Genomic DNA, 24,931 nt, shown 5'->3' with positions numbered 1-24,931 from the left:
ACAATCTGCTCATCCGATCCAAGAGTCCGACCCACTCCAATCCAAAACAAAGTGCCCTACTCCATTCCAAAACAATCTGCCCCACTCCAATCCAAAACAATCTGTCCCACTCCATTCCACAACAATCATCCCCACTCCAATACAAAACAATCTGCCCCACTCCAATCCAAAACAATCTTCCCCACACCAATCCAATCCACCTCATCCCAATCCATCCTCTCTATCCCAATTCGCCTCACTCTAATCCACCACATTCCATCCCACTGCCTCTCCAATCCACCACAAACCACCCACTCCAAACCAAAACAATATGTCCCACACCAACCCAATACAATCTATCCCACACCAATCCAAAACAACCTGCCTCACTTCAATCCAGAACAATCTGCCCTTCTCCAACCCACCCACTCATCCCGTTTCGCCCCACTTCAATCCAGTCCACGCCACACCAATCCAAGGCACCCAATCCATCCCACTCCAATGTAATCCACCCCACTCACATTCCAATCTGCACGCACAAATCCAAAACAATCTGCCCCACTCCAATCCAAAACTATCTGCCGCACTCTTGTTCAAAGCAATCTGCCTCACTCCAATCCAAAGCAATCTGCCGCACTCCAATTCAAAAGTCTTTTCCAATCCAATCCACCCTACTCCAATCTAATCCACCCCATCCAGTTCACCCCACTCCTATCCAAAAGAGTCTGCCCCACTCCAATCCAAAACAATCTGCCCCACTCCAGTCCAAAATAATCTACCCCACTCCAAGCCAAAACAATCTGCTCACTTCGATCCAAAAGAGTCCGACCCACTCCAATCCAAAACAATGTGGCCCACACAATCCAAAACAATGTGCCCCACTCCAATCCAAACAATCTGCTCCACTCCAATCCAAAACAATCTGCCCCACTCCATTCCAAAACAATCTGCCCCACTCCATTCCAAAACAATCTGCCCCACTCCAATCCAAAACAATCTGCCCCACACCAATCGAAAACACTCTGCCCCACACCAATCGAAAACACTCTGCCCTACTCCAATCCAAAATGATCTGCCCCACTTAAATCCAATCCACCTCATCCCAATACATCCACTCTATCCCAATTCGCCTCACACCAATCCACCACAATCCATCCCACTGCCTTTCCAATCCACCACAAACCACCCACTCCAATCTAAAGCAATATGTCCCACATCAACCCAATACAATCTGTTCCACGCCAATCCAAAACAACCTGCCTCACTTCAATCCAGAACAATCTGCCCTTCTCCAATCCACCCACTTATCCCGTTTCGCACCACTCCAATCCAGTCCACCCCACACCAATCCAAGGCACCCCATCCAATTTAATCCACCCCACTCACATTCAAATCTGCTCGCACAAATCCAAAACAATCTGCCCCACTCCAATTCAAACCTATCTGCCGCACTCTGGGGGTGACCCACTTGTGGGACACCCCCGCGCCGCACGGCCACCAGCTGCTGCGTGTGCCCCTTGCCCTGCTGCCTCGCTGCCGCTGCCGCTGCCCACGCCCCCCCGGCGTGCTCCGTGATCGGCTGCCGGCTCTCCTGTTACTGCTGCTAGGTTGTCTTTGCCCTGTTTTGTACCCCCATTTGTGCCTGTTTGTATTTATTTTGCTGTACCTGTGTCTACGTGTTCCTTCCTGGTTGTCCGCCTACCTCGCCGCCCTCCGCTCTCCCTTCCCGCCACCGCCGCTTGTCCCCGCCCCTTTTTTCTCTTCTGTACCCTCCCCGCTCCCGCCTCCCAGCTGCTCCGCCCACCCGCGCACTTGGCCTTAAATGGCGACCGTGCGACGCAGGTGAGTGTGACCCACTTGTGGGACACCCCCGCGCCGCACGGCCACCAGCTGCTGCGTGTGCCCCTTGCCCTGCTGCCTCGCTGCCGCTGCCGCTGACCACGCCCCCCCGGCGTGCTCTGTGATCGGCTGCCGGCTCTCCTGTTACTGCTGCTAGGTTGTCTTTGCCCTGTTTTTTACCCCCATTTGTGCCTGTTTATATTTATTTTGCTGTACCTGTGTCTACGTGTTCCTTCCTGGTTGTCCGCCTACCTCGCCGCCCTCCGCTCTCCCTTCCCGCCACCGCCGCTTGTCCCCGCCCCTTTTTTCTCTTCTGTACCCTCCCCGCTCCCGCCTCCCAGCTGCTCCGCCCACCCGCGCACTTGGCCTTAAATGGCGACCGTGCGAACGCGCAGCGGTCACGCGCAGCGGGCGCGCCAAAGGTAAGCCCGTCTGCGCCCGTCCGCAACCGGATCGCGACCAGCGCCAGGACCCCTGGCCCCCGACGACCCCGACCGACCCGCCTGACGTACTCCGCCGCCACCCTCATCGCACTCAACACCGGCCGACTCCCAGAATGCCACCAAGCCACTCCACGTCGCACCCACGGACCTTTCAGCTGCCACGCCTGCAAGTTCACCTGCATCCGGACCTGCCTCGCACCAGCACCCGCCAAGTCGAACACCAGCAGCACCCACCTCAAGTGCATCCTGCTCAACACCCGCTCCGTCCACAGACACGCCATCGAACTCTGGAACCTCCTAGACGCCACAGCCCCTGACGTTGCCTTCCTCACGGAGACCTGGATGAACGCCTCTTCAGCTCCCGACATCGCCATCGCTATCCCAGAGGGCTACAAGATCGTCCGGAGGGATCGCAACGCCAACTAGATGGGAGGAGGCATCGCCATCATCCACAGGAACACCATCCGTCTCACGACCAGCAGCGACAACACCCTGACCAGCGCCGAACACCTGCATTTCCAGATCCACACCAACCCGAACACCACCCTCAGAGGCACCCTGATCTACCGACCCCCTGGACCACGCACACAATTCAGCGAGGACATCGCCGACTTCGTCAGCCCGCATGCCCTCCCCTCCGCTGACTACATCCTCCTGGAGGACCTCAACTTCCACCTGGAGAACAACAACGACCGCAACACCAGCACCCTGCTCGACAACCTCGCCAATCTTGGACTCAAGCAACTGGTGTCCACCCCCACCCACCTCGCCGGACACACACTCGACACAGTCTTCTCTTCCAGCACAGACATCGACTTCAGCCACGCCACAGAGCTTCAATGGACGGACCACAGCTGCGTCCACTTCACCTTCAAGAGAACGACGACCCACCACCACCAGCAACAGGCCGCCCGCAGAAGCTGGAACAAGATCACAGCAAACCAGCTCGCCACCTCCCTGAGCCAGCACCCTCCTGCCAGCTCAGCGAACCCCAGCCAGGCCGCCGACAACCTCACCAAGTGGATCAGCAACTGCGCGGACGAACTCGCCCCTCTGAGGACCCCGCCCAGCAGACCCGGCAGCAAGAAAGCCCAGTGGTTCACCGACGAACTCAAGAGCTCCAAGAAGAACTGCCGAGCCCTCGAGAAAGTCTGGAGAAGGGAACCTACACCTGACAACAGGACCTCCTTCAAGCTTGCCACCCGGAAGCACCACCAGCTGATCCGCGCCGCCAAGAAAACAGCATTCAAGGACCGGTTGGACAACAACGCACACAACTGCAAGGAACTCTTCAACATCGTGAAAGAGCTTTCCAACCCCAGCGCAGGAAACAACAACATCACCCCATCGCAAGACCTCTGCAACTCCCTCGCTTCATACTTCCACAACAAGATCGCGGACATACACAACAGCTTCAACAACCAACCAACGCACACCATGACCGAACAACCACCCCCCACCACCACCCTCCACGCCTGGACCCCGATCAGCACCGAAGACACCATCCGCACGATGAACTCCATCCACTCCGGATCACCGACCGACCCCTGCCCTCACCACGTCTTCAACAAGGCCGACGCTGTCATCGCACCCCACCTGCGAGACATCGTCAACACATCCTTCGACACCGCCACCTTCCCTGAGAGCTGGAAACACGCCGAACTCAGCGCTCTACTCAAGAAACCAACAGCGGACCCCACCGAACTCAAGAACTACCGCCCCATCTCGCTCCTCCCGTTTCCTGCGAAAGTCATCGAGAAGACCGTCAGCAAGCAGATGGCCGCCTTCCTCGAGACGAACGGATCCCTCGACCCCTCACAGTCCGGCTTCCGAGCCAATCACAGCACCGAGACCGCCCTCATCGCCGCCACCGATGACATCCGAGCCCTGATGGACAATGGAGAAACAGCAGCCCTCATCCTCCTAGACCTCTCCGCGGCATTCGACACGGTCTGCCACCGCACCCTAGTACAGCGCCTCAGCAACATCGGAATCCAGGACAAGGCGCTGGAATGGATCATCTCCTTCCTCGACGGAAGAACACAGAGAGTCCGCCTACCACCGTACAAGTCAGAGGCCTCCGAAGTCATCTGCGGCGTCCCTCAAGGATCATCTCTGAGCCCCACCCTCTTCAACGTCTACATGAGCCCCCTCGCGGCCATCGTACGCAAATACAACCTCAGCATAATCTCCTACGCCGACGACACCCAGCTGATCCTCTCCCTGACCAACGACCCCGCCTCCGCCAGAGCCAACCTGCACGAAGGGATGAAAGAGGTAGCCGAGTGGATGACGACCAGCCGCCTGAAACTGAACTCTGACAAGACGGAGGTCCTCATCCTGGGCTCTTCACCCTCCGCCTGGGACGACTCCTGGTGGCCTCCCGCCCTGGGCACCGCACCCAAACCGACAGACCATGCACGCAACCTGGGCTTCATCCTGGACTCCTCCCTCTCCATGACCAGGCAAGTCAACAACGTCTCCTCGGCGTGCTTCAACATCCTACGCATGCTACGGAAGATCTTCTGGTGGATCCCCACCGAGACCAGGAAGACCGTCACCCAGGCCCTCGTCACCAGCCGACTGGACTACGGCAACGCCCTCTACGCCGGTACCACCACCAAGATCCAGAAGAGACTCCAGCGGATCCAGAACGCCTCAGCCAGACTCATCCTCGACATCCCACGAACCAGCCACATCACCGGACACCTGAGAGACCTTCACTGGCTCCCCGTCAACAAAAGAATCACCTTCCGCCTCCTCACCCACGCACACAAAGCCCTACACGACCAAGGCCCGAGCTACCTCAACAGCCGGATCAACTTCTACGCTCCCAAACGCCACCTCCGATCAGCCAACCACGCCCTCGCCGCCGTCCCCCGCATCCGAAGAGCGACTACAGGAGGAAGGTCCTTCTCCTACCTGGCCGCCAAGACCTGGAACTCCCTCCCTCCCGACCTGCGCCTGACCCAAGACCACCTCTCCTTCAGGAAGAAGCTGAAGACCTGGGTGTTCGAGCAGTAGCGGCACCCCCCCCCCCTCCCCCCCAGCGCCTTGAGACCCTACGGGTATGTAGCGCGCTCTATAAGTGTCACTGATTGATTGACTGATGGATTGTCCAAAGTAATCTGCCTCACTCCAATCCAAAGCAATCTGCCCCACCCCAATCAAAAAGTCTTTCCCAATCCAATCCACCCTACTCCAATCTAATCCACCCCATCCAGTCCACCCCACTCTTATCCAAAAGAGTCTGCCCACTCCTATTCAAAAGAGCCTGCCCCACTCCTATCCAAAAGTCTGCCCCACTCCTATCCAAAAGAGTCTGCCCCACTCCTATCCAAAAGAGTCCGACCCACTCCAATCCAAAACAATGTGCCCCACACAATCCAAAACTATCTGCCGCACTCTTGTCCAAAGTAATCTGCCTCACTCCAATCCAAAGCAATCTGCCCCACTCCAATCCAAAACAGTTTTTCCCAATCCTATCCACCCTACTCCAATCTAATCCATCCAGTCCACCCTACTCCAATCCACCCCACTGCAGTCCAATCCACCTCACTCTCCTCCAATCCACCTCACTCAACTCCAATCTGCCCCAATCCAATCCACACCACCCCAGTTCAAACCACCCAACTCAATCCAATCCATCCAGCCCATCCCACTCCAGTCCAATCCAATCTAACCCACCCTTCCAGTCCAGCCAATCCACCCCCTCCACTCTACTCAAATTCACCATACTCCGAACCACCCTACTCTAATTCAATCTACCCCACCCCAATCAAATAAAACTCACCCCATTTCAATCCACCCTACCCTACTCCAATCCACCCCATCCACTCACTACAATCCACCCCACCTCAATCTACTCCAATCCAATGCATCCAATACGTTAATCCCCTCCACCCTATTCCACCCCACCCCATTCCACTCTGACATTCTTTACCACAGAACTCTACTCTCCTCAACTGTCCAACACTTTACTCCCACTACTCCACTCTACTCCAACAAATCCCGCCTACGACACTCTAGTCCCCCACTTCATGCCATTAACATTTAGCCAGAGCAAACAGCAGCCACACTGGACGACAACAAGGCAAAAACACATTGTCAAAGCCAATAGCTCTTGCATAGGTGAGATCTATTGCCTTTGTCAAATACTTGTCAACATGAAACATGCGAGTCCAATCGGTGAGCTAGAGTCCTGTCGTACCACTACTCATACTTTAAGTGTAAATACTTTCTGTAAACTAAACGAAGAAACAGGGGAAGTCGGAATAGAATCATGGCAATGAATAATAACTGACCTGTGGCCTCACGTCCCATGTGTTGTTGAATCAATTTTTACCAGCATAATGCGCACTTGTTTACATTAAGACGTAAACTTCGGTCACCTCGTTTTTCAGGTGGGTATACGAATTGAGTCATTTGCAAAGACCTGAAATGATAAAGCAGAACGTTAATATTAAATATTATCTGTATATTTGACAACTGAAAATTATAAGCTCATTTTGCAATATGAAATACATTCCATGCTATTATAAATCTGTACAACTTAGTTTGTATGCGATCTGAAGGTGAAGCCATGTGCTGTCCTTCCTGTGCATTCCTGTCATAGAACTCATAAGACCTGACACAACATTTGTGAAGAAATCACGTGGTGCTCACTGGAGTCTGGGGCTAAACAGGAAGGTAGAGGACTAAGCATGTCACTTAACACCATTGCATGCTGGCAAAACGAAATATTTTTCCAGCTGCCTTATTTTCCAGTACCTTGTTGTACTCAAAACATCCAGGGACGCCTGGATTATGAAACCGCTAATGCTGCATCGGGCACTTCATGTTCTAAACAAGTTGCCCAATCCTCTAGCTGCTGGAAATATTTATAAAGTAGGAGCTGGTGGGTGGGGGGAGGGGGTCAGGGGGTGCGGGGGGGGGGGAGTGCAGTAAAGATATTTGCAAAAGCAATGTATATTCACATTATGATGAATCAAGGACATATTGCACTAGATACATAACAATTTGCATCTATATACAAACCTTATCGCATGCTTTGCTATCAGTACGAAATAAGTGAGTGTCCTTACTACGCTGCACCTTGTGTATTTAATTGATAAAAGTTCAAAGATCACATTAAAAGGTACTACCGCTTGCCACATTCAAAGTTGATAAGCATTATTTGTGTACTATGGTCCTAATTTTGAGTTTGGCAGAGAGGGTACCTCCATTGCATCAGCGAAGGGGTATCCTCTCCACCAAACTGAAATTCCGCCAGCCTCAGTTCGATTCGGGTGGGACATAAGTTTGTAAGTGAAGAAGACCACTCCGTCTCTGCCGCTCACATACTTTTCAGCCTGTCGGAGCTTTGGCCCTTTGTCCGCCCGCCCTTTAGAGTGGGCCGAAAATTGACCAGTTTTTACTTTCAAACATCCAAAATGTGGCAGTAGGTGTAAGAAACATTTTAATACCCACCATGCCATGGGAGAAAACTCCCATGGTGAGGGGATCATTGCTTTTATTATTTTCAAAAAGGAAAACCTGCTTTGGGATTTTGTTTTTGAAAATAAAATAATATATTGAAAGTGTGTGATGCATCACTCTTTCTGTGCCTTGCAGAATTCCTCCCTGCTGGGGCCCATCCTCAACTTGCCAACTAGCAAGCTGAGGCAGGCCGCCCAGGGAAGCGATATAATCTTCCATCATCTCAGGAACATCCTACTCAGGTGTCCCATCAAGCTGGACTGGGGGAACTTCAGGGCTGGTTCCCTACAACCCTTACTCCTGTGTTTTTTGTCAACTGCCTAGGCCACTGTTCCAAGCACCCTGGACTCCCCTCACGGGAAGCCATGGACCTTGCTGTCGTAAAGACACACTCAGGTAATCCCAACATCTCCAAGTGTGACCTGACCTCTACCTCCCTCCAGATAGTGTGCTCCAGGTCGTTGCCTAACAATCTACAGGCATTGCGGGTCTTACAGCTAGAATCTGCCTGTTTTGCCTACAATTCTAGCTCTTTAAGGCTCCTTTCATGAGCTAACTTTTTCTCCTCTATAGCCAACTTTCTTTCCTTCATCCTGAGTTGAGCCATTTGTAGCCAAAACTCCCTACCTGCCTTCCTTTCAGTCCGCTCCTCTGTGGTCAAGCAATGCAAGGATACACTGCTTCTTGCTCTGCTAGGGAGTTCTAACTCAGGAGTGGGATCATTCTCCCCCACTGTAGGCTGCACTTCAGGGCTGACATCCAGATCCTGATCCTCCACATTATCCTGCTCGTCTGTAGCTGTTGTCAACTGGTGGACCTCTGTCCGGGCCCTCAGAGCTTTCTGCAGCTCCAATATTTTGATGGCCTTCTTGATCTTTAGTCTCCTTTCCTGACAGTTTAAACTCAGACATTGTATAACCTCACAGGTGGACCAGCTCAAACTTTACTGCTGCAGGTATGGTTTCAGACAGTCCAATGATAGGAATGACAGTAGAGTTGGAAAAACCAAAAAAAACAATCAGCAAAGATTTAAAAACTAGAATTAGTCTTAGAATATTTATGTGGGGTGGTAGTGTAACACAAACTTACTGTATACTACTGCACAAACAAGTAAAAATCCCACCGCTGCCACCAGTGTATGAAATGGATTACTGAATTAGGGGGTGAAACCCTTCTGAAGCAGCAGGCACAATCCTTCTCAGGGTGGCGTCACAAGCAACCCCTACATTAATCTGTGCTCAACCCTTGGGTAACTTGGCACAAAGCAGTCAGGCTTAACTCAGAGGCAATATGTAAAGTATTTGTGCAACACTTCAAACAGGGAGACAGTGAAAACATACCACCAAAGGAGCACATTATTACGTTTCCAAAGACATCAAACATGAACTGGGTACTTGCTCCCATTTGGAAATTACAGCTTATTAAATGTAATAAGGTAACTCCAGTGTTAAGTTCATGCTACGAGTAGGACATACAGCAGTGAAAAAAGAATTTAAGAGTTTTTCCACAACCATGACATGTAAAACTTAAAAGTACATGTCCTACCTTTTAAATATACTGCACTCTGCCCTCTGAAGGGGCTGTACAGGGCCTAGACTAGGGGTGGCATATGGATAAAAAGGGAAGGTTTGGACCTGGCAAAAGGTTTATTTTGCCAGGTCGACATGACAGATAAAAACTGAGCACGCACAGGCTGCAATGGCAAGCCTGAGACACGTTTTAAAGGACTATTTAAGTATGTGGCTCAATCGATGCTGCAGGTCCACTAGTGTATATAATGTACAGGCCCTGAGTACACGTAGTTCCACTTTGCTAGGGACTTTAATGTAAACTAAATATGCCGATTGGGGATAGGCCAATGTTATATTTTTTTGTAAGGAGTAAGCACATGACCTTTAGCACTAGTTAGCAGTGGCAAAGTGAGCGGAGTCTTAAGGCCACCAAAATCGAGATTAGCAAAAATGGAGAAGGATGGCAACCCGTTTTGGAGGTAGACCACACTAAGGCTCACAGGTCTAACAGTAGATTGCGCAGCAAGGTACCAGAGCAAATGGAAGAGGAGAAAGGCATTTTTGGGCAGTTTAACTGATAAAAAAGTATTTAGAATAATTATCCACCTGCAAGTCTTAATCCACCAAGTGTGTGTAGAATGATTCGATGTCACCCAGAAACTAGGTTAGAGGACTGATGCTTTGGAGCCCATAGTCAAAACCACAATCACTTGCTTTATGCTGAGACATATAAGATGGTGGATTGCCTATTACCAGTCGACATCAAGAAAAGAGGATGAGAGTCATGGCTGGATGAAGGCTAGCTCCTTCACTCCTAGCGCAAAGGCATGTATCTCTAGCTGCCCCTAGACCTCAAAGAAGATAAAAAGGGCTGACAATTTGAATTCTGCCCTCAACCCAAGAAATCGGATATTTAGAAGAAGGAACATATACAGGTCAACATCTCACTATAATGCCCAAATGTCAAATGGAAAGAACGTAGTGAGTGATTGCCCCCTTGCTTTCTAAAATAAAAAAGATGGTGTTGGTGGAGTGTATCACGAACCTACTGGATTTGAAGATGGAGAGAAAACGAATCAGGCCAGTGAGTGTCCACATTTAACTTAATCACAAGGGTCATTTTTGCACCTGAAATGAGACCACCAAAACTCAAGTAACTGGTTCAGTGCATTAATTTCTGCTGGTACAAAGGCTTAAAATGCAATGGTGGGACTTCAAACGTGTGCTACCATAAACGATACACACGATTTTTAAAGTGCTATAATCTTAAAACAGGAAGCTGCTTTCGGGGAGTACAGTGTTCCTCACTGTAGTTAAATTGGCAAAAGATAGATATATGTTGTTATAGTGCGAGCCATTTGACTTCTTGTGGCCTTCAATTTGATTCCCACAATGGTAAACCAAATAGCAACTTTCGGTCTGTCAGGGGTTAGTACAATGTTTCGGATCAGTAATGGAGACCCCAACACTCGATATACAGTGCCTCATTTCTTAATTGACTGATTGTTCAGTTTTGTGTTGCTGTGCTTGTACTCCCCATTTTGAACCCTGGTCTTGGAAATGTAACCTAAGGACTTCTGGAGTAGGTCTCTTTCTTTAGAGGCTTCCCCTGATGAACGTACACACAGTAAAGCAATGTTCAGATGGCACTTCTCTATGAACAACGGAAAGAAGGAATAAGGTTTAAAGGCTATAAAAGGCTTTTTGAACTTTGAACATGGCTTGAACCTAAATGATTCAGCACGTTATCTGAGCTTAAAAAAGAAAACGAAACAAAAGGAAAGCAAAGTAAAAAGATGAGATGGAGGTCCAAATGTAAGGAATCACCTAGCACAAGAGAAGTATTCCAGCCCACAAAAAGGTGTGAGTTCACGTTTATGCTCTTAAGCACATATGGTCCCAGCGGCACAAAGTCAGTAGTAACAGCCTGGAGAACTAGTTTCTGGTCTTGCCAATACAGTGGAATTAAGAGGGAGTCAGGATGTTGAACTATGCCCAAAAAAATCCTAAATCTGAAGTTAGTACCTTGATGTGCTGTGGCTTGAAAAAAATGTTTTTTATAAATATCATCACATGGAAGACAGAGGTGTACAAGATCACATTTAAAAAGGTATCCACTGTTTCTCTTGCAAAGGAGCTGGACGAGAATACAAAAGCGCCAAACCATCTAAAACTAGTAGATCAGTCAGTGGGAAACTTTGCTAATGGTCCCAATGCAGAATCATAAGAAAGGTCCAAAGCCACAAAAGCAATAAATACTATGTAATGGGCAAACAATGTAGAAGGATCTGATGCTCTGTTATTTGAAGTGGAAATCCTTAACCACGTCTGTGAACTCAAAATGAAGATCCCTCCCATCAAGTTTTCACTATGTACCTTACTTAAAAGCACTAACCACGAGGAACGAAGCAAGGAAATAAACTTAATGGTGATAAAGAACACGATCAAATAAGTCCTCAGAAAGTCAGTTTAGAATACAATCCATGATGATTCCGCAAAAGAGCAAAATAATTTCCAGTAACAATGTCCCAATGATTTATCTCCTGGTTACCAAACAGAAAGACAATCAGATGAGCTGAGCATAAGCAGGGCTAATTACAGCAATCCAGGGAACAAATACTCTTAAGATTGAAAGAGAATGATGTTAATAAAAGGTCTCTACCACCACTGTGCCTACCCAAGTTTTCGCATTTAACAATCAACATTCAACATTCTACCCAGTTTGGCTACCTAGAAATGGTTTGGAATGTTGTATACTTGTTGCTAGTCGTAAACAGTGAATTGGCAGTGGAATAGAGCAATGTATGAGTGATAATCTCTGTTGAAAACAAAACAAAATATATCAGTGACTGCAAATCATAAAAGAAACAAGCATTGTAAATGCAATAGGTCTCGCCTTTAATTAAGTTAAAGCCATTTGCTTTGCTAATGGTATTGTATAGCAAAGCAAATGGCTTTAAATTAATGAAAGGCGAGACCTATTGCATTTTTAATGCTTGTTAAATACCAGTGATCTGCACATCACAAACGCACCATTCACTAATCTATGAGGGAATGCTTACAATTATCCTTCTCGGATCATTAACACACTGGACTGATTATTTAAAAAAGAAGTGTGGTAAAGGATCCCAATCATCTCAGTCAGTTGAGAAGAAACCGCAGGCCATTTTCAGAGGTCACAAGGGGAAAAAGCCAAGAGCACACATGGGGCTGGACACACAAATGGGTGTGATCTGAGTGGCTTCATTTGGGGAACAGGCGGTTGCTCGAGCTGACCCCTTGTCATAGAAGGAGGAGGCAGCCTAACGGCTACAGTGGTCGACCTCAGATCTGGTGAACCGGGTTTGAGTCTCGGCAAGGATGGGCAAATCACTTAATCTCCCCGTGCTTAACAGAAAAATGAATGTGTCCTCATGTAACACCAACTGGGGCTCTTGTAAAGCGCTCTGATACCTGATACCTTCTGGTCAAGTTCACACTATATAAAACTCAGTTAAAAAAAAAAGTCACGTCATTGCTAGTGCAGCCTGTAATTAATTCGGTCCAGGCAGGTGGACGGAATCGGTGTCCACTGCTCAACTTGCTCTACCCCTTGCTGCTACATCACATGCATTGTCCCCAGCCATAATGCTGCCAATGCCAGTGAGTACGGCTGTTGCGGATTGCTTGAACTACCAATGCTTTGCAGTTGGTTTGCTGGGAGTAATAGTACTGTTACAAGCAGTGACTCTATGGAGCATTAAAGTTGAAGTGGGCCACATCCGCATTGAGCACGTTGAGGATAGTACCAATACAGGCTATACTGGTTAGGCTAGGTAGCAAGTGCAGAGTCTGCACTTTTGTTTATTCTGCCTCACCTGCCCTAACCAAGTTTGGCCTGTGCTCTCCCAGCCTGCCTAGTCACAACTCTACTATGAGCTAGCTACAATGATCCAATGGGAAGGCTTAGGTTCAGGCAGGGGTAGGGTGTAGCAGATTCGTTTTGGGGCGGGGGTGAATAGCAATACAAGTCATTGATTGATGATGACTTATTGGAATCATGACAGGCAAGATGACATCATTACTAACATGATGGTACATGTTCAGGCCTGCTTTGATTGGGTGGGCACAGTACCATCTAAAGACAACCCCATGTCCGGAGCACCAGTGGGAGGTCCAGGGAGCTGGACACCGATCACTACCCCAGCTCAAAAGGACTCACAGGGCGCAGACGCCGCATCTGCCGAAAGTGTCTTCGATCCCAAAAGCCAAGTTACCCAAGAAGACTGCCTTTTCACCGCTGCTTGCAAAAGTCAGTGAGCAGCTTCTTTTGCGGTTCGCAGAAACACACTGAGGGCAGCCACGTTAGCTGAGACCTAAAAAGCATTATCGTCACTCTCTTCATCCCAGGCTGCTCCCGGGCAGGATTGTAATAATATTTAAAAGCATTTACCAGGACTGATTTAAGAATGAAATACCAACGTACAATGCATTCTAAAACAGCTTCCAATACTTAATGTATCTTCTAGGTTCCTCACTATAAACAACGCCCTGTAAAGTAAAATACACGGAGAGGGTGAAAGAGCGGGGCAAGAAGAAAGTGACAGATAACTTTCCAACGAGCTGTTCCCCAGAAGCAGCCTCTGTTGTTGAGAAAAGTGGATACATTCAACACGTATGGGAAAAGGCAGGGCAGCCGTGATGACAGCAGCAACTGGGGAAGTTTTCTGTCCTGTCACGTTTCACCATAAGAAAGCTTTCACAGCAGAAAGAAGGCAGACCAGCCCGTCCAGGTGTGCCATCTATAAAAGAGACAAGTCCACGTCACAAAATGCTCTTTCCCAATGGCTGGCCACCGTTTAGCATAAATGCCAATCGGAAAGAGTGGCGGGGCTTAAAGCCCTATACTGAAAGCCCTCTAAATCATTAAATCTTGCCAGCGAGACTGCGCATGTGCGCAGCCCACACCAGCTAAGACCTAAAAAACAACTAATTATACAAACTTGCACCGTGACCTCCGCAATTTCAAAGACCGATGAGACTTAAATTATCACCTTTAACACAATTCCACTGTGTACAAAGATTTATACTTGACCTGAACAGAACAATCTTTGAAAAAACCCATTCCAAGGTTGGAAACTGATAAAAAAAATACTCAGCGGCTTCAAAGGGAAATGAAATAATTTGACAATAAAAACTGAAACATTTTGTGTATTCATTTGCAGTAAAAAGTAAAAAAGCAGTCTAAGAAGCTGCACATTAGATCCATTTGCAGTATGTTGCAATACAGTTTTTTTAACTACAAAAGTTTACTCATATCTCTGGAAAATGAATTACCATTTGCAGAAACATTTAAAATGTAAGGGATTTGCCATCTCATACTTTAGAAATATTCCAATAACAATTAGCCTTTGGTACTTAATGTGAGAGTTTAAGAGCAAATTAACTACCGGGCAACATTTTCGTTATGCCAGTGTAATCTTCTGGAATTTTCAGCTTGGTAACGCGAAATACCTGGAATTATGCCATTAATCCATGTTACATAATTTTTTTGTCTGTTCGATGAAAACTCCTATCACGGGAACAACATGAACAAACAGAACATAAGGAGCTGATAGTCAAGTGCAAGAAAAAGTACTAAATGAAAGGTTTGCGAATGGCGTACTTTTGCGTAATTGTTTCAGAACTTTTGTGTAAATATGCAAAAGGTGATTAAGCAAATTTTGCACACCCATAATTTAGTACATATGTAATATTTCTATAGCGTGAACCTCGCCTAAAGACCGCGGAACACTGTAAGGGTCAAAGACAAACAAGAAGTTTATGAGAGTGGAGTGATGAAGTGGAGAGGTAGCCTTGACATTATGATTTTAGTTGTTGTCAGATGCTAGACCTATAAAAGAATCATTGAAAAGAAGCAGGCATCCTTGATCCCTCAATTTAAAACAGCTGTGATATTGTGAAGTTTGTGATTATCCTTTTTCCCCCTCTAATCTACAACACAACAGCCGATACAGTGCAGTGCCTCAAAGCCAATTGGTGAGGCGAGCTTAATGCCTACGCCATCTCAGGTTACATACAACAGCTGAATTCATTGGAATATATAACAGCTGAATTCATTGGAATATATCCCAACTGCCAGGCCTACCTCAGGCATATACATCACACACATACCAACAAAGATCACCTTGGGAATTACATTTTGTAATTAAATTAAATTAAATGTTTGTAGTTTTAAGAATATATGACGTTACAACGAATTCCGTTGCAACGCATGCCTTTACCACGCATGCGTTACAACGGAATTCGTTCACCACGCATAACATTTACCACAATTACTAGCGTGGTGACGTCATAGTCGTTAAGAGAAAGCGGAAGTTTATTTTCCGTTTTCTCTTAAACGACGCTGATACCCGACGTGACTCCAGGTGAGTTTCTTTTTTGGGGGGGAGACCCCCCCAAGCCCCCCCCCCTTTTTTTTTTTTACCTTTACCACATATACCTTTACTACAAACCTCGTAGTACATGTATGCGTGGTAAAGGCTTTCGGGTTAACCACGCATGCGTTGTACTGCATGCGTGGTTAACGATTTCGTTGTAAAGGCTTCGTTGTACTGGCCGTTTCCCTAGTTTTAACTGACGTTCAAGAAAGTCCTAAATAAGTACATAGAAAATATTTATCTAAGTATGGCACAATCCTCTCTGTCAGTACCACTGCTCTTCAGCACTCCTCACTCCTTACACGCGCAAGCTTGGGAGGTCAGCCCTTACTGCCTACGATATGATATTTTCCAGGTCTGCACACAGCAACACACCATGGAGTAGAATTAGTCCACCTCCTTGACTAAATCTGGGTAGAACTGTTAGCAATTAGTCTCAAAACAATGAACATTTCTAACAAAACTGGGAAGATTTTTCCCATGTTTAGCTCCAGAACCTGCTATTTTCTTCAAATTCGTATATTTCAGCATTGGTCATGTCTCCCACGACGACGATTTCTCTCGTTTTCTGTTAGTAGTTCAAGTGTGACCACAATAAAGAACTTAGGTCTGTCAGTATTGTTCTGAAATCTATGATTTATATCCATTACAAGGGCCTCGCTTGAATGGGTGTATTAAAATGTTTCATTGTACATCAGATCTGTTCTAAATATCTACAACTATATTTTAGAATTAATGTAAAACGGATCATTCACAATACTGCTTAATTTTTGCGTCTTTCAAAGTCCTTCCATTTATCTACTATAAAAATATTTTTAAGCCGGAATTAGATGAATCACATTCCAAGGACTGTGAATAGTTAGTAGCAATCTCCAAATCTATGCACTTGGACCAACCAATCCGCTTTTAGGAAAAACCTACCAATGTTCCTATTAACCAGAAGCTTGAAGTATTTCATTTTGAGAGAGCTGAGATAGTCATTTTTTATTCTTCCACGTATCAAATTTAAACTTGTATTTTTGTTTTGTCATGCTGTTCATCTTTTGCTCTTTGGTACTCTTAAATACAATACACAATATTTTTGAATGCTAACAAACTCACCAATGTGAATAATAAAGTTATTTCAGATTCCTCCTGTCTGAGATGAGTCTTTCAAAGACATTTACCATCATATTGACACCTTTTGTCTATGAACATTATTGCCTTCGTCTTTGGACAATATCAGCTGTTAAATACCGGTCCCATTCAAAGGCCCATAAAGAGATGACAGATAATTTACAGTAACTACTGACCCTCAGCTAATGACAATAAGGCTTTTAGCACTCTGCTTACCCTTATAGGAGGGAATGCAGCACACCGTGGCCGGAAGCAATATTGAGAGTTTGTGTGCTACTGAGCAGCTCTCTCTCTTTCTAACACTTGATGAGCAGGTCAGAGAAAATGAGTTCTCGCCACCCTGTGTGTTAGCTCCACGCCTTGAATTTCCAAAGGGGAATTTGTTAAAAACTAAATAAATAGGTGTCAGGGTCCTTCTTCTAAGGCCACTGCAGCTTGCACCACCCAGTGCCCCTGCTAGCACTGCCAATGACTTTACCAACACGACTACTAACCATCACCTCCCAAGTACGACAGTTCAGACTATTCCAGGCAACCAAAAGATAAAGAATGGTGTGGATGGCAGGTATTATTTATTTTGAAAGTGCACTAAATTTTTAAACAATGTAGTGCTCATCTCAAAATTACACAGCCACCGCCACCATGTGGTGGACTTTAATTAGAGCCAGTGCTGAGAATTACTGTGATGGTGTAGAGCACTGGAAACCAATGCCTCAAATTAAGCACTGATTTAAGCCCAAATCACAGAAAACACAAATAAATGGCTTTGTTTATTTTTTCTTGCTACTCTGCGTCATTTGGCACTGTATCCCTCCTTAGAGAAGCAAAATGTGAAGATCACAAGCTGTGCACTCGGAAAAGAGCCCAAACTATAAAGTTATGTACACAAAATAAGCTCCCCGAGAATGTAGCAATTTATAGAGATATGTGATGTATCCCTCCCAACACTAAATGTTGGGCATACAAAAAATGTAACAGATTATCCTCACACACCACCAGGTGTCATGCTTCATTTTAGGAGAATCCTCGCTCTCCCAAAACCTCTTTTTTGATGGAGAGCGGGCTATACCTGGAGTCATGGAGACACTTCTAATTAAGAATGGATCTGTGATAAAAAGTGTGTTAAAAATCAACGTGGCATCCTAAAACAGTTCATTTGCTAGACATGACACTTGGTAATTAAAATAAATTGTGAAGATAAGGGGAATTAGTATCCCATCACCATTGTTACCGTCAACATATTTCTGCCTTGTGGCTCAACTGAGTCTGTGGCTTTTTATCGGGATGGGCATTCAGAATCCTAATGAGGCAATGTGCTTTGCCTCCAAACCAGAGTGACCTGTGTCTACCTCTTAACAATCTCGCTTTCCAATACCTGTGGATAGACAAAAATATCCTTACCATTCCATATTCTACATGGAGGGAATGCATCACAATGCTTATATATTTGAAAGCATGCAAACTTCGCATGCTTCGTGGTTTTGTGGCACTTCACACGTGAGGTAAAACCATGTCATTATTACAGTTTCAAGACCAGCTCACGATCTTACCCCAATGATGAGTTTTCTACGCAAAATGGGAGGAGGGCACACGGACCCCTGTAGTCACACTCTAAAGCGTAATGGAAAGGAGGGGTAAAGCTTTTAGTGTGTAGCATACACGATCATCCACATTCATACATATCCAGGGATATTTTGTCCCTCTGATTAATCAATCTCTTACTTCGCCCAGGTGCGTCCCTTAGGGCAAGCCTAGATGCGTCTGCGCCTTCCTCCCAATGTGAGTGGGGAGAGTATTTTTATGTTGGCAGAGACTTAAAATCAGCAGGTAATTGGTAGCACCTGCGAGGAGAGAAGTGGTTGTTCTTGAAACCGGAGCTACCTCCATAAGGGGCGGTCACTTGTGTCCATATGTCATGTGACTCAAGGGCACTTCCTGTTGAAGTCTCATAGGAGTTGTAGTTCTGGGAGTCAGAGTGGGTACCCAACATCCAGAATTTCTCGGGTACCCAATTTGTTCCATTACCTTTGAGTACATCTTGTGACTGAAGGTATAAACAAGGAGTGTGTGAAGGACAAAGTAGGAAATTGTTTAGGTTTGTAGGCCACTGTTATCTTTCACTCACTCCCTGTTGTCCTGTTGGGTTAAATTTCTGTCTCAATAGAATGTGTAACTTCTTTCTAATATCTGCACAGTTGTAGGCTTTCGCAGTCTTTGTAACCTGCTTGGAAATATCACCTCCCAAAACTGTAGTTCATGGAGGACATTGTACGGTTTAAAGGCCTTGTGACATTTTTTCAACCCCCGCATCATTGAGTTGGACGTAATCTAGTATTCACAAACTGAGTTCCACCCAGCTATCTTATTTTTATATCGGATTATGTTCAATCTCATCTTCTGAAGAATATGAACGTGTTGTAACTTCTTTTTTTCATTATTCTTCGTCTTCACTCATTGTGCATTAACTGCTTCAAGTATTTCGTGTGAGAAACTTTGTGTTTGTTATCTTGCTCATGGTGGGTAAGAACAAGTCAATAGAAGCGTTGGTGATGACTGCATTGTACAAATAGACTGTTCTTTTTTTACACTTTCTCCATCTGGGGGTTGGCAGAAACTATCTCTCCTTTCAGACCATCTCTTCACTGCTCCGCAGTACTGGTCATCACTCTCATAGTACATAACACATTTTTTTCCAATGGTAATATGTGAAAGAAACCAAGGGGGCACACTTACACTGACTAGTTTTCTACCCGGTGGAGTAAAGGTTTCATGAAAGTATTTGCTGATGGATAAGAATTCCATTAGTGGGCTACTCAATTCATCAGTTAGGTAGCGAGCACAGTAGCTCACTCTCGTGATTCACACACACTACTCTCAAGCGCAATAACTGATGAACTGACCTAAACTTAAAATGGGCCCATGCACAAAAAACTGGGCGGTTGTCTGCACGCTTTGATGTACCTACCTATGAATGCCTGAACCCATGGCTGCTTTAAAGTAAAATACAGCTAAGACCTTAAAAGTAAAATGCAGCTATGACCATACATGCCTAAGGTTGTGGGTAATTGATTTCATTCTTCTTAAAATGCTACAATACAATACATTATTTAAGTAGAAATCTGTGCAAATCATAAATCATAAAGAGCAGAGGATTTCGTTCTCCTGCAATCTTAGATACGTTGAACTGAACTATTTCTTTTTTTCAAACTGATTTTGTTTCTTACAGCGAATTGGCCCGCATCAACCAGGGGATCAATCATTTGTTAGATTGATTTGTGGTTACAGTCTGTGGTATCAGGCCAGTCAGCATATTAAGCATGAGTGATATCCCTAAGTCCTTTGTCTCTAGGCTCATCAATAAGGAGTCCATAAGGTACACTGGCATCAATGGTTCCTCTTTTTCCTTCTGGCACACTTAAATGTGCCTTACAATCAGTTCCTTCTCTGCAATGCAAACTGGGCCTGTCATAGTCACATTTTCCTACCGAGATCAAATGTACCGAGGCACATTCCTGGATTTTTGCCGAGGTCCCATGCAAGTGGAAACCATAAACTCAGTTTCCATACTTGCCAGTACACATCCCTTCCTTCAAGGTAGGATCCCACCCAAAACATCTTCATTTTATGCACTTTCCCTGGTTAAAACTTTCTATGGTATGTACATTTGTATAGGGAAGACACCTTTGTGATGCGGGCTACTGGAATGTAGTTAAATCAGTGTTATTAGCAAATTTCATTTTTCAGATGAAAGCGAGCAAAGTATTCAAATCGCTATTTCAATAAAAGGATGTGAGGGCTCTTAGCCATGCCATGGCCAACAAGGCTATTATTTAAGGAATTAAATCTACTTAATACACGAATGAATATGGTAAATAACTTTGTGTGATGAGTAATACATCTCATGATCCGGTTGTTGCTAATCTCATTCCACAGCACTTACACAGCGTTCTTGCGTTATTCAGATTCCTGTAAACGGTGATGTGGCTGCCAGCTCTTTCTCCGGAATCACCTGCCCGCACAGGTAGGTAGAGAAAGAAGCAAGTTCAAATTTGCGAGTTTTATCATGCTCAGTTCCGAATGGCAATATAATTAATCTCTGCAGCAACGCCAATAGGACACAACGAGGAATTGGTCTACTCCTGGTAACCATGGTCTGCATTTCATGTAAGGAACATGTTGCATTACTCCTGTAAGGAGACTTTTAACGAACATGTGAGCACGTTCCAAGAGCTGGTCATCATGGGGTTCGTGTTATTCACAACTTTTGCTACAGTTTGCTGCAGATAATACATTTATATATGAAAGGAACTAAAATGTACCAGTAGCCAGAAGGAAAAGGATCATAAAACAAATATCTTACCATTATGGGTATAGCGTTTAAGGACTACGAGTTCCTGAGGACCTGCAAGAATAACTTGTTGTTACGCTTACATGTTGGCTGCATTATCTTTGTAACCACTAGGAACAAACTGTCAAGCTTTGAAAAAATTATGTTCAGAATGAGGCTGCCTGGGCGGGAGTTTGCAATGATGCATGAGTAGACGCTGCAGATGTCAGTGACTGTGACTGGCCTGAGGAAAACCACAGATGCTGCATTGACTGGTGACGTGAATATTTCATTGTTATAATGCCACTTGAGCTATCTACCAAGATGCATGTCTGACATGGGCATTTCCACTAAAAGTGATTAACGGACATGTGGAACTGTATCATATGAATTGGTGCTGGCACGATAAAACTTAAGGGAACCTCTGACATGAAGTGGGGCGAGGGGTCTTATTCTGCAGTAAAAGCGACAGCACCCATGGAAAAAAGGGGCATCTAATTGGATACATAATAATCTAGGGAGAAAAAATTGTTTGATAAAAGAACAGTGAGTGTGTGCAGTAACGCTTTATTTATGTGAAAAGCGAAAAGCAGCATATGACTCAGAAGCCAATAGGACTTACCCATGCAAGAGCTATTGGCTTGCCAATGTGTTTTAGCCATGTTGTACACCAGAGTAGCTGCTGTTCAGCATGGCTCAAGCTTGGTAGCGTAGAGGAGAGTTGCGTGAAGTGGAGTAGAGGTTTCTGGAGTGGCGTAGAGTGAAGGATTGTGGAGAATCGTGGATTGCCGTGAAGTAGAGTGGTGTGGAGTAGAGTAGACTGCAGTGGTGTAGAGTGGAGTGTTGCAGAGTACACCAGAGAGGAGTGGCATAGAGAGAATTGCGTAGAGTAGAGTAGAGTGGCGAAGCGTAGAGTGGAGATGCGTAGAGTGTTGTGCAGTATGGTGGAGAGTTGTAAAGTGTCATGGAGTGGAAGAGAGCGGAGTAGAGTGGCATAGCATAAAGTGGCATGGAATAAAGTAGGGAGGCGTAGAGTGCAGAGTAGTGTAGCGTGGTTACGAGTGTCGTACAGTGAAGTGTCATGGAGTGGGATACAGTGGTGTGTCATAGAGTGAAGAGTGGAGTAGCATAGATTTGAGTAAAGTGTCACAGAGTGTCTTGGAATGGAGTAGAGTGGAGGGCCTAGAGTGTCATGGAGGGTCGTAGTGTGAAGTGGTTTAAAGTGTAGAAGCATAGAGTAGAGGGGCATAGAATGGAACAAAGTGTTGCAGAGCGGGGGAGCGTAGAGTGCTGCAGAGTGGCGTGTCATGTCATACAGTGTAGTGCAGTAGAGTGGAATGGGATAGAGTTGAGTGTCGTAAAGTGGAATGTCAGAGTGGAGTGGAGTGACAGCGTAGAGTGGAGTAGTATAGAGTGGAGTAAACTGTTGTAGAGTGAAGTAAACTGTCATCTGATGGAGTAGAGTGGCCTAGAGAGTGCCGTGATGTAGAGTGGAGTAGAGTGGAGTGTAGTAGGTGAGAATGGAGTGGGGTGAAGTAGAGTAGTGTGAAGTGTTGTAGAGTGGAGAGGCGTAGATTGGAATAGAATGGAGTATTGTGGCATAGAGTGGAGGGTGGTAGAGTGAAGTGGGGTAGAGTGTGAGAGAGGAACAGTGTCGCAGAGTGTTGTAAAGTGGAATGGCACATCGTAGAGTGGAGTAAAATATCAAGAGTGGAGTGGCGTGGACTGGAGTAAACTGGCGAAGAGTGGAGGGCATAGAGTTTCATAAATTGGAGTGTTGTGGAGAGGGTAGATAGTGGAGTGGTGTAGAGTCATAGACTGAAGTGGTGTAGTGTGGAGTGGCGTAGAGTGGCTAGAGATGAGTAGTGTAGATTGTCTCAGAGTGGAGTGGTGTGCAGTGGTGTAGTGTAGAGTGTCAGAGAGAGTACAGTGTTCTAGAGTAGAGTAAAGTGTCATGCAATGGAGCAACGTGGAGTTGCATAGCACAGATTGGAGTAAAGTGTCAGAGTGGTATGGCGTAGTGTTAAGTGTCACAGAGTGAAGTAAAGATGGCATGTAATATAGTGGGGTGGTATTTAGTGTCAGAGTAGAGTGGCATAGAGAGGAGTAGAGTGAATTGATGTAGAGTGTCAGAGTAGAGTGGAGTAGAGTGTTGTGGTGTAGAGTGAAGTGCTATGCAGTCGAGTGTCATTGAGTGGAGTGTCGTAGAGTGGCACAAAGTAGCATAGAGTGGAGATTCGTAGAGTGAGTGTCTTAGAGTGGAGTTGAGTAGTGTGTCGTAATGTTGAGTGGCATAGAGTTGAGTTGCTTTGAGTGGAGTAGAGTGGCATAGAGTGGAGTAACATGGAGTAATGTGCAGAAGCATAGAGTGGAGGGGTATAGAGTGTGGTCTGCATGGTGTGGTAATGCACTGCCATTACTGAAACACCTTTTCATCTGAAATGACCATTACATTTGCACAAATTGAGAGTGGCTACGTCTTTGTCTTAATAACTCTATTGAATTTTGTCTATGTATTCCACGTCCTGTGTTTACATCAACAATGATCTACACAGTTTTTATAGAATAATATCATCAAATCAGATAGTGAACGCAATGATTGAGCTGCAATTTAAACTGTGTATAGAAAAATTTAGTTATCGACATGTTATCCATTTTTACGTAATGTTTAGCCACCTTTTTGATGATTTTGTAATTAAAATTAAATAATATTTTTACGAATTCTCTTGGTACATTGAGTTGTTTTCTTTTAACAATGTCTACTTGAAGGTCTGCTATCAGATTTGTTAGACCTGTATGTTGCCCAGCAATTCATTTTTGCCATTTGCATTTTCCCTGTCCTAGGAACTACCACTAGTTACTGGGGGTCCCTCTATTTTTTCCCTTACATTACATTTGCACAGGCATACAGTTTTACTGACAAAACTATACAGCACACAAACAATAATGTGTGGAAATTGTATCACCTTGTGTATTGATTGGTTATGCTCTTTATGAAATATTTCTTTCCAGCACACTTCAGAATTACAAAAGAAAAAGTGCTTCATTTGTGCTTTTCTAATGCTGACATATTTTGAAATATTTGCACAGTTCATTTACACACATTTTTATTTCGTTGCATGCGAGAATAATGCCTTTCCTTTCACGCCACCAGATTGTCAAATAAATCCTCTCACTTTGAAGTCAGGGAAAGAAAAGTAAACATCAATCAGAGGAGGAAAAGTATATCACCCCAACCAAAGGGTGTTTGACTAGCTCATACAATAATGAAAATATGTGTGTTGTGTTCTCTCGTGCAAGTAATGGTTACAGGAGCCAACTTAGACCTCTTTACGGTTACATGATGAATTGGAGGGACATCATTGAGAGGCAGCAACTCTTTCCTAGAGTCTAACTGTGTTGCATCTTACTTTGACTCAACCAATATGCTAAAAAGTGAATTTCCTTCAGCAGTATCCACTTAATGCCTCCCCCTGCTCCCCACAATTGTGTTTCTCAAATTCGAACTTATCTGTCCGATTCCCAAATATCTCTATTCAATGGTACCTCCTTCATAGTCTATGTAGCGTTCTCCATTGCATCTCAAGTATATGTTTGTGCTTCACAAAGACATGATATAAAATTCCAGCACAATTAAAATACATGTTAGGGTGTCAATTTCTTCACTCAACTATGAATAGTTAAACTGCAGTCACTTGGCGAATCTTCACATCTTGCAACATTAAATTCGGATCCTTTGGAGCATTTTCTACTTTGTATTCAGCCATAATCAGTAAGTATGATAATGAAGTTTAGCACAGCCACGGTATATTAATTTTT

The 24,931-nt window shown here is 45.4% G+C and overlaps 1 long non-coding RNA gene across 1 annotated transcript in view; it reads right to left on the bottom strand.

Annotated features, from left to right (window-relative positions):
- LOC147751064 (uncharacterized) overlaps positions 1-24,931 on the bottom strand; it is a 125,126-nt gene that overhangs the window by 12,854 nt on the left and 87,341 nt on the right. The window contains exon 3 of the long non-coding RNA XR_015295531.1: positions 6,566-6,696. This is a non-coding gene — a long non-coding RNA (uncharacterized LOC147751064). The remainder of the gene's footprint in view (positions 1-6,565; positions 6,697-24,931) is intronic.

Source organism: Lissotriton vulgaris, chromosome 1_1, assembly GCF_964263255.1.
Source record: "Lissotriton vulgaris chromosome 1_1, aLisVul1.2, whole genome shotgun sequence".
NCBI classification, from domain to species: Eukaryota; Metazoa; Chordata; class Amphibia; order Caudata; family Salamandridae; genus Lissotriton; species Lissotriton vulgaris.
Note: the sequence above shows the minus strand (reverse complement) of the source record. Positions and strands in the feature narration are given on the sequence as shown.